The sequence below is a fragment of the Protopterus annectens genome, chromosome 1.part2, assembly GCF_019279795.1.
Source record: "Protopterus annectens isolate FY-2018-M chromosome 1.part2, PAN1.0, whole genome shotgun sequence".
NCBI classification, from domain to species: Eukaryota; Metazoa; Chordata; order Ceratodontiformes; family Protopteridae; genus Protopterus; species Protopterus annectens.
In genome coordinates this window covers 440,572,694-440,588,734 of record NC_056727.1, presented here as the reverse complement: position 1 = coordinate 440,588,734, position 16,041 = coordinate 440,572,694, and positions in this window count along the sequence as shown.

The following is a 16,041-nucleotide window of genomic DNA, read 5'->3' as shown; positions in this document are numbered from 1 at the left end:
AATTGTTTTAAAATTAACATGCCCATTGAAATGCGGATAAACATAAGCAGTTAATCTAACTTGACAAACAATATCAGAATAATCTAATTTGTTCTGTAAATCACTGCCCCTGGAATCCAAAACCACTTCTAATTCATGAAAAAAACAAACCTTTTAAAATCTGAATAAAGCTTTTTCTATCCCCTTTCTTAATTTTACAAGTGTGTTTGTAAATCCTTTTATTTAGAGTCTACATGTGTGACCTGTATAAAATTCTTGAAAATACATACAACCTGCAATAGAGACCTCACTCTTGGAAACACAAATGAAGTAATCTGACAGTGTGTAACTGCTCTTAGCATTGTCCGAATCAAACCCAGCTATGTCTATTTCAATTTCTTGAAAGACCAAATTATTGAAACCCATATGGTCAAGGTCATATGTTTGACAATTTGGTATGTCAAACCTGTTAGCTCACAACCAGAACTATAAAATATCCCCAGATCAGAGAGGAACTCAGAGATACTGTGAACAAAGATGGAAGGCCAATGACCTAAGATATGGCTGGGAAGAGAAGAAGGTTGAAGAAGATCGTTAGGGAGAAACTTTTTTTTTCAAAAAGAAAAACTAATAGTGCTACAGAAACTATTCCACTAGAGGTATGCACACAGAAACTATTCCACTAGAGGTATGCACCACCATTGAGATACCTGAGCAAAAAAATGATTATTTATGTATAAAAAAACAACACTGGAAAAGATCTCTCCCTCATTGCTTGAGCTGTTCGGAGATGTTGTGTAAATGGCAGCATAGAGATCTGAAGAATGCAGCAACAGCAGGGAGTTGTGGGTAGGAAGGAGCTTGAGCTTGTAAGGAGTTTGTTACAGTTACTGGAGTGTGCCTTGACATTTCAGTATCCAGACTGGACTTGAAAAATTAAAGCATACTGAATCAGTAGACAAAAGTTGAAAATGAAAAAACTAAACAATCAAACTCTGATGTAAGATATCAGAACACTTTTTTAACTGCTAAGTGCTTTCATACAAAATATATTTAGACTTCTTCAGAACTACAATTTCAACTTCTTATTTTTTTTTAAAGAAAGCAACAGAACTCAACTGACAAATTTTATTAGGAGCATATAGCGCACTGGGATTAAATTAACACATTTAATTACATTACATTCCAAATTTAAAATGTGTACTAAGATGTTAATATAAAATATGAAAGCATGCACAGAGGACCAAGTTGCAGCCTCTAGAATACGTCTAGATTTCAGCCCTTTCCAGAAATCCAAAGATGAAGCCAAAGCCCTGGTAAAATGGGTCCTGACCCTGCCTGGAAGTGGCTTGTTATGGTGAATATAACAAAGAGAAATAGCATGAAACAACCATCTGGAAAATGTATGTTTTGACACTGGTTGTCCTTTGTTTTACACTCATGATAATTGCTGAGCTTTCCTGAAGGGTTTTGTTTTTTCCAAGCACTATCCGAAGTGTCTGTGGACAATTAGAGTATGTAGGATTCTTTTTCCCTTGTTTTTAGCTTCTGTTAAGGATACAGGGAGGCTATAAAGTAAACTCTGAAACCTCTTTAGACATAAAAGAAGGATTCATTCTCAAAGAAACCTTGTCCTTATGGAAAGTAAGGTAGGGTTGTAACTCAGATACTCTTCTTGTAGATGTCAGAAAAATAAGTAGTACAGTTTTCCATGTCAAGAATCTCAAATCATCATGATGAGCTAATTCAAATGGAAGAGAAACCATGTAGTTTTCTAGATGAGTGGGTATGTAAAACCTCTTTCAGAAACTGCTTGACTTGAGGACAGGTAGAAAGGTGGGAAGATAAGGGCAGACAAGCAGAGACAACCAAAAGATGAACCTTGAAAGAGGAATAAGAGAGACCAGAGGATAACAACTCACACAAATAATCATGAACCAGAGGCAACCAGGACTTGAAAGGGTCCTGGGTCTTAGAATGGTACCAAAATAAAATAACTCACCCAGATAATCAAGAACCAGAGGCAACTGGACCTTGAAATGGTCCTGGGTCTTAGAATGGCACCAAAATGAAAATCTTTTACGTTTACAAAATATGGTTTTCTAGCAGTATTTTTTTTTCACTTCTTTTAATACCTGTTTCATGCTCTCAAAAGAGGTGCCTAAAAGGTATCACAATTCTATCATCCAGGCAGCTAGGTGAAGTGTGCTCAGGATGGGGTGTATCAAACAACATCTTGCGTGCATAGATCCAGTATGTGGGGAAGCTTGTGATGAATGCCCTTAGCCAGCTTCAGAAAAAGGGGAACCATTTTTGCCTGGGCCAAAGAGGAATCACCAGTACAATCTTTGGAGGGTTATTCTGAATCTTTAGAAGAACCCTGGTTATCAGTGAAAAGGCATGCAGGAATATTCCTATCCAAGGGAATGAGAAGGTATCTGTATTCCAGGCCTGTTATCAAGAAATTCTGGAGCAGAATTTCTTTAGCTGTCTGCTTTGAAAGGGGGCAAACAGCTCTTCCTGAGGTGTTCTCAACAGCTAGATAAAATTCCAGGAAGAGTCCTAGGTATAATTTTAATTCATGATGGTCTATCCTGGCCTGGCTCAGCTTGTCACTTATAATGCTTTGCTATGACAAAATGTATGAAGCATGAATAATCAGACTAAGCAGAGTTCCTTCCTCCCAGTTAATCATAGCAAGTCTGCACAGTGGAAAAGATTTGGTACCCCATTGTTTGCTTATATACATCATTGTGATATTGTTTGTCATCACTTGTACAGGTCCTGAGGACCGGAAATGATTCAAGGTCTTTAAGGCATTGCTAACTGTCAATATCTCTGATATTTATGTGCTTCTGTCTGTCCTTGGCATTCCACAGACCTTGCACTTTCACCCCTTTCAAGACTGCTCCCCAAGAAGATTGGAAGGGAGGCTGAAGGGAGACGTGGAGGCCTGGGGTCTATATTATATTGTCAACAGCTGAAAATGTTGACTCTGAATTGTTCGACACGTAAATGTCGAACTACAAGATTAGCGAATGGCCAAATCACCGATTTCTTTCCAACGGAAAGAAATTGGTCGGTCGTTCTCTTACACCTGCCCTTTCCCCTGACTGTAGTGCGGTCTCAGAGTTAGAATATTTAGTTAGGGGGGTGTAGGGGGCACAGCCCCCCCAAGTTGGGGTGTGTGGGGGTGAAGCCCCCCCCACTTAAATGTATTTGCTTTTGTGTGGCGTTGGTGTTTGGCCAACTGATTTCTTTCCGTTGAAGAAATCGGTGATTTGGCCGTTCGCTAATCTTGTAGTTCTACATTTTCGTGTCGAAAAATTCAGAGTCAACATTTTCAGCTGTCGGCAATATAATATAGATCCGGAGGCCTGAACTGAGAGTAAACCAGTCCACCCACCAGAGTAACTCCCTTTTGATAAATCCCAGAACAGAAATCTGAGAATATAAGGGGTGTTAATGTAGAGTCAAGACTTGTCTGAGGAACCATTAAATACTTCTTATGGGAAGTTTGACTAAGGGAATCATGAGAACTGAAGTCATAAAACCTAGAATCTTGAAAAAAATCCCTGACAGAAGCCTACGTTTGACTTGAGAAGTCCAGGAAGATTTCCTTGAAATACTGTACCTTATCCAAAGGAAGAAAGGATCTCCCCAGGGATGAATATAAAAGACATCCCGGAAAAAAAAACAATGAGTAGGAAGGGATGAAAGGTGATTTCTGCAAGTTTAAATGAAACTCCAAAATGAGCAGGAGTTTCATGCCCCACATCAGGGTATCCTGACAACCGGAAAAAAGTGACTGCAAATATACGACATCATCCAAATACGGAAATATGTGAATGTCTTGAAGCCTGCTGTGAACAGTCACTGGAGCCAGACATTTTGTAATTACCCTTGGTGCAGTGGACAGACCAAAGGGTAAGACAAAGAACTGATAATGTTAGCCAGATATAAAATCTCAAAACAATACCCAGACTTCTTGCAAATAGGAATGTGAAAATAAGCATATTTTCCAATTTTACCATGAAGCTGACAGAGGGTATGGTAGGTAACGGGGGTTGAAGGGAAAATATTTTGAATTTTGGAATTTTGACAAAGCTTGAGGAGAGGTCTACATGACTGTTATCCAAGTTCTCCATTTTCTTTGCCACCAGAAAGATCCTTGAATAACCTTTATCTTGTTGAGCTGAGGGCACAAGTTCTTTCCCCCAAACTAAAATCTTCTCTAAAATAGGGAAGAACAAGGACATCTGCTTGCTGGATGAGGAGTAATCCCTCCAAAAGGGGGATTCCCACTGCCATCTGTACTGCTTGTCTGAGATAATCTGATGCCACAGTGGAAGATGGAAGCCTAGACTGAGGGATAGAGTTGAATGATTGCCAGGGTAAGGAGGAGCAGGGGTAAAAGAGGCAAATAGTCATTCCTTTTGAATTGTCCTTGGTTTAGGGAGTCTGCCTTTTTTCTTTGTGCCTCCTTGCCACTGCTTCTTTAAATTTTACTTGTTGGAACTTTGCTGAAATTGCATGCTCTGTTTCCTGGAAGGGATCCTGAAAAGGAAGAAAACAGTCTACTGAACATCGAAAAGGATTGTTGAAAAATCTGAATGATCCCTTGAATCAAATTTCCTCTTTCTTCAAACTTCTAAGGACCTTAGCAGCAGAAGGCCTAAATAATACAACTTCATCTGGGCAGATTCAAACTCTTAGTCTTAACATCTTCTGGTAGGTTTCAGGAATGTAACCAAGCAAGTCTACTTGTAACTTAGCAGCTGCACTTCTGAAGACAGCATCAAAGTCCTAAGAGCACTTTGGTTATATGAGAAGCAGTCACAATTAAAGCATTCAAAGATGATATAGCCTCTAAAGAAGGAAGACTAACAGTTAACTTTTCTCATATTTTCCAAAGAAGCCAGTAAAATTCGGGAAGTTAAGGTAGAAGAAGACTAAAACTTCTTAAATCTGCCAAAAGTTTAACCATCCTTGTCAGAGGGAGTAGGGTTACAATTTATAATGTGTTTAGGAAAAGAATATTTAGATAATTATATCACTACAAGATATGATTTGAGAATAGAAAACAAGAATTTGTATGTCTGAAGTGCTTTGAATAACCTGCCAGAATTTGGGGGGGGGGGGCAGGAAGCTGGCTATCAATCACACTCCCCCTTCTCATCTACAGTATGCTCATCTGATTGTAAATTATCGTCAGACTGAGAGAGAGAGATCTTTTTCTATAAGAATGAAGTGTGGAATCAGGATATAAACTAGAGTTATTCCTTAGCAAGTCTCAATGAATCTTCCATGTCAGCAGATAAGACATAAGAAACATTTTTAAGTTTCTGATATTTTTCTTCTTTGGAAATTCCTTGTAAAGGACCAACCCACAACAGGAACACTATCCTACTAATACGACACCTTACCCAGGCTAAGCAGTAAACCTTCAACTTCTCCGTCCCCTGATCCCGAAAAAAGTGATTCTCCATTGTCCAATGAGGGTGACCTACGGATACAGGGGATGTTCCAGTTTCCTGGTCCTTGGTGGCTTCCCAAGTAATCAGAATTGGCACAGCAGAGTCACCCACCAGTAGCTCAAGCAGCCATGGAGCAGACCAGATGCCTAAAGACCCCATAACAAGTTTTTTTTCAGACAAGGGAAGATACTGGAGATTGAAAATTGCTCCATGTTCAAGCCACAAACAGAACTCACAAGCAATGTGCAGAGCCTGCATGAGTCAATGAATCTTCTAAGTGGAAATGTTAGGTTCTGAGGTAAAAATTGGCTTTACAGTCAAAAAGCACAAAATTCTGCCTCCATACAGTAACTGTATATTAACATGCAGAAAATAATTGTTAAAAATGACATTTACACAGTAAGCAAAATCAGAGTCTGATAAAAGAACATTTCCTAGCATAACAAATAGTAGTTTCACAGAGGCACACACACACACACACACACACACACACACACACACACACACACACACACACACACCCACACACACACACACACAGAGGCATGATATGTGAAATTGTGAGAAAAACCTAAGGGGACATCAATTACTGCTAAATCATTTGGCTTAGTTTCCAATATTTCTGAACGTAGAACTTCTGTTGAGGGAAGGTGGAATGCAGCTCACACTAGGAGTATGTATGAAAAATAACTTTCCCTCTTACTCTGTCTCTTTTTCTTACCCTACACTCTCATAACTTTCCTTTTCTTAATATCTATGTAGTGAAATGTTATCTCGTATACACAGTACTACCACGGTAAAAAAAATATATATATATATATATATATTTTTTTTATTATTATTTCTTTGTGTAAAGACATTAGGACTTTTTTCTCCTTGTTTGCTACTATCATAGTTGTACATTACATATATTGTCTAACTTTGTTTTTTAAATTCTAATCTTGTATGGTCTATTCTGTATAAACAATGTAATATTCCATTGGAGCTTTTCTCCCCGGGCCTCTACTGAAAATGGACATATATCCAGTTAGACTAGCCCGGTCAACAAATGTAAAATAAATAAATAAAATAAATGTTTGTGTAGTTATTACCTCAGAAGTATTAAAACAAATCAGATTTCACCATGTAATGCAATATTTATGTTACTGCACATCGGCTGAGCTTTAAAGTCCATGACAGAGACAGCATGCTGCTATGTAACTCAGGTCTGACAGGCAATGAAATCCTTGATGATAGATTCAGCGTGCATTTTCTTCCCAAGTGTCTTATTAGAGTTCCCAAATTTTTTAACTGACATATCACTTCATATATGGCTAGCCAAGGGAGTGTGTCAAGGGCTTTTTGGTCTCATCAGCTGATACAGAAGTTGTCCTATATATTTTATTCAGATTCAATGATTTTTCTTTAAAACAGAGTTGGTAGAGCATTTTGTGTTGATATAATTATTTCTGCATCATTTTGTAACTCAAGTGTTTAACCTTGTGCTTATAAGTACTATCCCATAGCTCTGCTGGTAATGGGAGGACTTGTATGCTATTCAGTATATAAATTGTATGTTAATTACACATCTGGATTTTTGGCCAGATGTACCTACTTTTCTAGAGCTCTTGTATCTATTCGTGATGTCTGTAATTTGAAAAGTTATGCTTATCCTCTCATTTGAAGAAATACTTGGTAAGGCTTTCAACAAAATAAATTTACTCAGGAGAGTCCGGTGTGTCCTCACTGGCAGTCATATCCAAGAGGGGAAGACAACTGAGAATGACATAGTTCTTCCCTTTCATTTTCCTGCTAGTCCTCTATCTGGGTAGGAGGCTGGTCATTCTTTCTTTAGAAGGCTGATATTTGAATGCTGACACTGAAGGTTCAGTGTCTGGCTGCAAGGCTTGCGCAGCCTTCAGAAGACCTTGGACCAGGTTAAACCACTGTTCATGGATAATCTTTGCATTGGGCACCTGCTTAGAGAATCTGAGGGAGGATGTCTGAGTTTCTGAGCCATCCATCCTGGGCTCTGTGCACGAAGGCCAGACTTTGACCCTTTGACCATCAAATAGTGGAGATCCCACCTTCTTTGTCAAAAATAGATACACAGGCATCGTCTGTGTCCCACGTTGGGCAAAGAACTGAAATATCTGCAAAGAATCTGCAAAGTGTTCAGTTCCTCAGACATGGCAGCCTACAAAGGAGTATCTCCATTCCAGAGAACTGTATAAGTACCACATTTGGGAGCTGCAAAGGTGCCCCAGCTGAAATGGCACCATTGGACTAATCAAGAATGCTGACATGCTACATTGAGTCTCCTGTGTCCCTTTTCAGATTCTCTCCATTTCTTTTTTTTTTTTTTTTTTTTTGTAGAAGAGGTCTGAGGAAGAAGACAAATTCATTTGCAAAATGACAGGAAGCCAAGGCCTCAAGACTCTACTTCTGTAGGTATTTGTGAAGGGGCTGTAACCTACTCCTCATGATTTTGGGGCTGAAGCTTTGGCAGACATTCATTGTGGCTGTAGTGATCACCTCTATGATGAAAGGACAAAGGACTATAGTCCTTTTGAGAGATTTGCCTACTACAGCTAAATCTTCCTTTGTTGGTGATAGACACAAGTCAAACCAGAATGAAAAACAGCAAAACACACTGCAAAATTATCAGTACATAACAGTATAAAGTTTAGGGCAATAAAGGGTTCCAACAAGGGCGTTTATATCACATTATCGAAAGATGAAAATAGCTAATGCTATTTCATCGAACCTAAAATATCTAAACCACATAATATCGAACATTCAGAACAGCAAATTCTTTCCTTGGGAAAAAAATTGCTATTCCGAAACACATACACACAACACAAGCACAACTAAAAAACATCAATACACACACATACACTTCTAATCCTACAACTAACCCTACACTAAACTATACATACACTACTATTTATCCATTTACCTTAACCCAAACCCTAACTCTAAGGTCTGTCACTATTGCACACTCACCTAACCCGCACTCTAACCCTAACTCACCTAACCCGCGCCCTAATCCTAACAACCACACAATCGCACACTTACCTGAACCCAACCCGTAAATTTCCACCACAGTGCTGAAAATAGCGAAGCCACAGAACCAGCCAACCGAATTCTTTCCCTAGGAAAGAATTTGGTGTTCTGCAGCTTCACTATTTTTAGCGTTCGATTAAAACGGGTCGAAATTAGAACATTCAAAGTTTTAAAACTTCGATGTTTTGATATAGACCCCAACAAGGTACTTATCTGCTCCTGATCTCCAGTATTAGCCAACTGCACAAAGGACAATAATATTGCTCACAGAGTGGACTACAAATGGGCATCTGCACTCTAAAACAGCAACAAGAAAGTTCTAAAATGGCATAAGCAGGTACCCATCATACTGTTATGCTTGTATGTACCAGGGTCTGGACTATATCACACAAAGGGTGAAGGATCATGAGCTCTAGAAGTCAGGCCAAACACAGAAGGACACTAAGTGGCCAAGTTCCAACAGAGAGGACTACTGTAACAGTGATCTAGATGGTTGCCTGATCTTTGGAGGAAGAATATACTGTGGGCAAGGAGAGGATGGAGGAAGGGGAAAGATGGAGGAAACTGGTATTACAAAAGAAATTCTATCCAAACATCTACCTTGAAGTGGCAAGGCCCAATACAAGTGTATTGTATTCTTTACAATTCAATGTTACAATACTGACTCTTGGAGATGACCTTAGGGTTTAGGGCAAATCATGTGGCTGACTTTTTGTGGAGACAGGGAACATAATGCCCTGTAAAATGGCCATAACAAAACATGCTAAGGCTATGGAAATGCTGGCTAACTTGTAATGCTTTGCAAAAATGTGGAAAGATAACCAGGTGGCTACTTGCAAAATGGCTTCTCCTATAAGGAAAGGTATAATGGCAGCTGTGGCTCTGGTCAGTGAGCTGTCACTTTTTCAGGTTATGGTTTTCTATAATGATTGCAACAAAATGAAATGCTATCTATCTGGATATGGCCTTGAAAGACTTTATCTCCCTTTTGAGAAAGCAATAGAGCTAACCAGATTTGCTGCACTGGTTTGCCTATTGAAGTGGGACCTCAACTGTTTGTGCATATCCAGGGAATACAAGATTTGTCCCCTTATTTTGCAGAGAGGGTAAATAATTTGAGAATTTCTTGGTTTAGTGACAGTTCCATAACCACTTTTACTATGAAGAATTGGTACATACAGTGACCCCGTCCTTGTGGAACACTAGGAAGGGTTCCTTGCACATCAGCTTGCAATTCTGAGATACTACTGGCAATCTTCAAAGATAAATGCTTGACAGGGATGCAATCAGCTGGCCCAAAATGGGGAACAGTAAGCTTTTCCAGCAAAAAATTTAATATTCTATGGTGGAGCAATTTATTCACTTATTTTTGTGATCTCATATACAAAACCCTTTCAGAAGCTGCTTCACTGGCATCTGAGAGAAGGGAGGCTCTAGAGGCACACAAGCAGAGATGACTGAATATACTTTTAAGAGAAACAAGGGATTGATGCTTTATACAGGGCTGCCAGCTAAGGACTAGGTTCACCTGTGCTGATGTTTGGTCTTGTCCTCTGTCTCAGAACCAATGGGAGAACCTTTTCCAACTTGCTATAAGACATTTTGTGCTGGGTTTCCTGGCTTTCTTCAAGTTTTGTAGCTGTTCATCCATGCTGTTAGCCTTAATGTCCACAAGCTTAGGTGGATAGTCAAACTCTAGTTATGTTAGGAGATCCACATACTGAGGCAGCAAAAGTGATGCCTTTCTTGCTAGTTTCAGCAGAAGGGTGAACCAGGCTGCCTCACGGACTTTCATTTTTTACTTCCCTGTGCATCAAAAGATTAGGAGGAAAAGCATACAGATGCAGATCTGTCCATGGAATGCAGAAGGCATCTATTGTTCAGGTCTCTCTTGTGGGAATTCCAGTACAGTATTTACATAGATGACTATTTTCTGGAGAAGCAAAATGGTTTATTTCTGGCACATCCAACCTGAGGACTAAATCTAAGAACACCTCCCTTTTGTACTGTGCCCTGAATGTTAGCCCAGCCTCATGTGCCAGTTCCCATATATAAATGGCTAATCTGCATAGGAGATAGGAAAAAATCACCCCATGATTGTTTATGTAGCACATTACAGTGTTATTATCTCTGTCAGGATTTGTAGGGTTCCCTGTTGTCAAAAGTGGTTGAGCTGATGACTAGAAGAATTCCCATCATTTGATATTAATATGCTTGTTTTTGATGTTCCTGTCCCAAGCCCCTTGCACTGCCCTCCACCTAGTCTCACCATGCAGAGTCCAAGAAGTCTGTTGTGAGAATCCAAGACCTGGCTCCATTCTGAAGTGGCTCCCCCAGCTTCGGCAAGATTTTCTCTTTCCACCACCAAAGTTGCTTCTTGATGCAGGATTGGAGGGGAATGTTGGTTGGTAAGGAATGTACAAGCTTACACCACCTGTTTTGGAGATATCACTACCGTTTTATTTATTTATTTTATTTATGTATTTAACATTTGTTTACCTGGAAAGTCCAACTAGGACAGGGCCTATTTTCAGCTGAGGCCCAGGGAGAAACACTCCAGATGCATGTCTTTGTAACATGGTAGGAAACCGGAGCACCTGGAGGAAACCCACATAGGTTCATAGGTTCATAGGTTTATACTAGGCTAACTGCCCTAGGGCATTTATAAGCCTAGCCCAAAGGTATGTGGCTTACGCCACCCCTTATGTTAGAAATACTGTGCCCATTAGTTTGTTGTGCCTCTGTCCAGTAGTGACACAGAGATGATTCCCAGGGTAAACCTACGATCTCCCATCCACCGGTCAAGATTTCTCTTGAACAAAGCCAGCGAGGTGCTCTGCCTCACATGGACCGGGATTTTATTCCACAGCATGGGGAGTCTCTGGGTGATAAATCTATCCCTCCAGCACGTCCTATTTATATCCGTGCTAAGGTTTAAGTCTCTTGCTCTAGTGGTTTTGGTGGATTTGGATTTTTTGAGGTGGAGCATGTCCATTAATTCCGGGTTGGTCATGGCCTTGTATGTCAGGCACAGGTCACCTCTGAGCAGACGGTATGCAACTGAATAGAGTTGGAGTTTCTTCATTCTGGCAGCATATGACAGGTTTTGGAGTCCCTTTAACCTTTTGGTGAGGAACTTTTGGGGTCTCTCCAATTGCTGCAGGTGTCGGGTGAGATACATCCCGAATGGGGCATTGTACTCAATCATTGGTCTGATAAGTGAAGAGTACAGGGGAACAATGACCTCACTTGATCTGGATGTGAATCCCTTCATGATCAGGTGGGCAATGTAGAAGGTCTTTCGAACCACTTTAGCAACGTGAGCGTCAAACGAGAGGCCACTGTCAACCTGGGTCCCCAGGTCCCTGATAACCTCTTCTGTGCTTAGTGGGTTGCCACCTATATGGTAGCTTGGGGTTACCTTGTTTTTCCCGAAGGGTATGACTATACACTTTTTTGCGTTTAACTTCAGGCCATGGCTCTGGCACCAGCTATCAGTTTCCGTGAGACCCCTCTGAAGGATGTCTGTGTCCGATGTACTATCCACTATGGCACCCAGTTTGCAGTCATCCGCAAACTTTGTCAGCCATAGTCCTCCTATATTTGCCTGTACTTTTGAGAAGTAGATGCCGAACAATAGGGGGCCAAGGACTGAGCCCTGTGGGACTCCACTTGTAACCGGCTTGGAGTCTGACATGGCTCCAGCAACTCTAACCCTATGTGTTCTGTCCTTTAGCTAGTTTGCAACCCATCTTGTGACATATGGGTTTACATTTAAGCTGGTAAGTTTCTCTATAATACCCAAGTGGGGTATTGTTTCGAAAGCTTTAGCAAGGTCAAGGTAGGCTGTATGGACTGCCTTTCCCTCATCAATGGCCTTGGTGACTGTTTCGAAGAAGTCGACCAAGTTCAAAAGGCAAGATCTGCCCTTGACAAAGCCAAACTGGGTTGGGTCCAAGGTCTGCAAGTCCCCTATGTCCTTGTTTATGAGTTCCATTATGATCCTCTCCATAGCTTTGCAGACCAGGCTTGTTAAGCTTATGGGGCAGTAATTACCAGGGTCCGTTGAGGCACCGCCTTTGTGGAGTGGGACCACAGTTGCCGTACGCCACTCCTTGGGCACATATCCTGTGGTGAGGCTAAGATTAAACAGCTGCCTTATGTGCGGGTTTAGTTCTTCATTGAGTTCATGTAGCACACAGCCGGGGACCCCATCCAGTCCCATTGATGCTGTGTTTTTAGCTTTAGAGAGAGCAGCTTTCACCTGCGCATTTGAGATGTCTGGGAGGCTACTCTCAGTTGGGATAGTTATCTCTCCTTTTGGTGGGGAGAGGGGGGTGAAGTTTGCGCTGAACCTGTCTGCCAGTATGTTGGCAATGTCTGTGGGTTCAGTGATTCAGTGATGAAAGCAGGAAGGATATGCAGACTCCACACAGAAGGTACCCCAGCTGAGAATTGAACCAGAGAACCTCTTGCTGTGAGGCAACAACGCTATCCGCTACACCACTGCGCAGTCCATATGTACAACATTGCTGGGGGGGTACCTGTTGATATATGAAGGAAGCCATATACCCCAGGACTCTCAGAACTTCCATGACTGTGATATGGTTGGAAGTGGAACTGTTTCAGGTATACTGAGTAAGGAATAGGATCTTGTCTGTGGGCAGGAAATTTCTTTGCTTATCTGTGTCAATAACTGCCATAAAAGTGACTTAGTTTGAGACATTTGAGACTTCTGAAGGTTAATGGACAGTTCTACATCCTGGGAACACTGTAGTGTGATCTCTGGGGCCCTTTATCTCATTCAGGGATGTGGTCTGAATGAGTGATTCAACCATGCAGTAGTGAATATAAATAACCTTTATCCTAAAATGGGACACAACTAGAAGAAAGCACTTTGCAAATACTCTGGGTACAAATATACAAGCAAAGAAGAGAGGATGTGATTTGGTAAAGTTGCCCCTTTTTTTGCTATGAAGATGTGCTGATAGGCATTCTCTAGGTCTAATGTCACCAGAAGGACTCGTGGAATCATTAAGATTTTGTGACATCTTATACTCTGGCACTGACCTAACTGCATTGGCTCACAAGGACATGCCAGGGCAGGAAGAGATAGAGGCTACAGGCCTTTGCAGCAAAGGTGCCTCATGGACACTGATGCCCAGCCATGTGAGGGGAATTTCAGAACCCATATATACACATCAACCTCCCAAAACACCTTTTGATTGCTTCTCAGCAAATTTGTTTACCCCAGAAAAGTCTATCTAAACACTGGACACCATAATGGACTTAAACCACAGTCCCCCCATGACTATACAAAGGATTCTGCCCTGTGTTTGATGGTCTGCTGGGTGAAAGAGGCACATTGGGGACAATTAGAAATGCTGTGTGTCTGGCCGAGGAAAAATGGTGTAATTTGTTAAAACACCTCTCTCATCCTTTTCCCTCCATAATCAGGGAAAAAGAAATAACCGGGGACACTTTTTAAGATATTAATAGTATTAACTTGACAAGCTGACATAAAAGAATGTGAATTAACACACATTTTCTGAAGTAAAGAGAGGTCTATAACTAATTGTAATTTATAATGTGTAATCCACCACCTTTTCTGCCCAAATCACCTGTTTTAGGAGGGACAGAGCAAAAAGTTTGAGTCAGTCAGGGACAGTTGACAGTGTGTGTTAAATTCTTTATGCTGTATGTGTTTTCTCTACACTCGACAGCTGTTGACTTTTGTCCAAAACATCTGAAATACAAAGTATGCAAAATAAGTAAAGATAAATAAAATTCCTAGGGGGCTTATCTGCAAACTCCTGCTTCAGACTAACTTAGCAGATGGGCAGTTGGCAGACTTTAAAATTTCCCTGCAGACTAATCTGCAAGAAATGCTGGGTGAGCAAATTAGTGCAACTAAGGAAATGATTTTTTGAGTTGTGATACAGAATCTGAATTGTTTAGGCATAGTAAGGCCTTGGTGAGTTTTAATTCTGGAGGTTGTCACAAAAGCAATTTCTAGAAAATGGAAACCACTCTCTAAGCCAACTGTGTTAGTAGTAGTGAATATCGTAACAGAGATAAAAGAAGTGGAAGTGGGATCTTTAAAAAAGGGTAGTAGCAAATTATATAGAAAAAAAAATGGGAATTGTGGAAACAATAAATGCAGAAGAATGTTTTGGTGGAGAAATGAGGTTTAAGGGAAATCAAGAACTGAATGAGCTATGTAATGTTTGATTGACAATGACTGCATAGAAGATCATATGTAATATATCATGTTTGCAACTGAAAATATATCAGTATGATTTGTTTTCATTTATATAAAGGTATGATTGCCTATGTCATATGCGATAATTCAATAAAGATGTTTTTTGTTTAAAAAAAAAACAATGGACAGATGATGCAACTGGATTGCTTGAAATGCTCATTGAATTGTGTCAAGATCTGAAGGTGGCTCTAAATGACGTTATTTTATGCCAAATATGTGACGTCATTAGGGACTATACCTGGTATTTGAGATGGATGTCTAGCTTCTGCAAGTAGAAATCTTAAGGCTCAGTACTACAACAATGAATTACTAAGAACATGTTATGTATAATGTTATCTTTATGATATAAGTAAAACATATAATCTCTCTGCAATACTAAATCCAGGGTACTTACATATTATCGCAACCAGATTTTCGCGGTTGCGGTAATACGTTTGTTGGCCAAAAAACGGATTGTGGGACTAAAAGTAAGATAGAATTTGATGTTTTCCTTGGGTACAACGTAGTTTGTCCCAAATTAGTAGCGTAAATTAATGCAGAAATGTGAAACTTGCTTTGCGTACATCAAAATTGGTTGCACTGCTGTCTTAGTACAGAAGTGAATTGAGGACGCATGGGAAATGCTCGTTCGTTTTTACTGCATGATGGATTACTACGAAATTGGATACTAAACTTTTTCCTGAGAAGAAGAAATCTGGAGCAACACATTTTTTGGTAAATAACTAGTTTTATTTGACATACTGTAGGAAATAATTGAAGTTAAAGGTAATAGCAATCTAAACAATCAAACAGAGATGAAGGTCTTGACGATGGAGGCTAAAGTTACGAAGACGATTCGTGTAGTATTTGACAGAAACTGATTTTTTGGGGGGGATAGCAGTTATTGTTGCAATGTTTTGTGGATGTTTTGCATAGTATTCATGTGGATGTCTTCCGGATGTTTTTGAGCAACATATTTGTAAATATTTTATCGCTGATTAAGGAAGCATACTTGTAGATGATTCACTTGTAGATGGTTCACTTGCTGGGTTACACTTTTTGTATGGAGAGAAATTGTCTGCTATTGCTGTCAAGACTGCATCAAATAAGTCTTTCTTAAGTGCAAGCTGTGTTTCACGCCAGATATATTCAATTAGGTAGGAGTCCAAATGGTGTCTTGCAGTGTCTCTCTGTTTTTTGTTTCTCCACTTAACAGATCCCCACATTCTCTCTCTGTGTTGTGTATGCACTCCTGTGCTTGGATCTACAAAGCTGTAGCTATGGTTTACTTTTTCATGA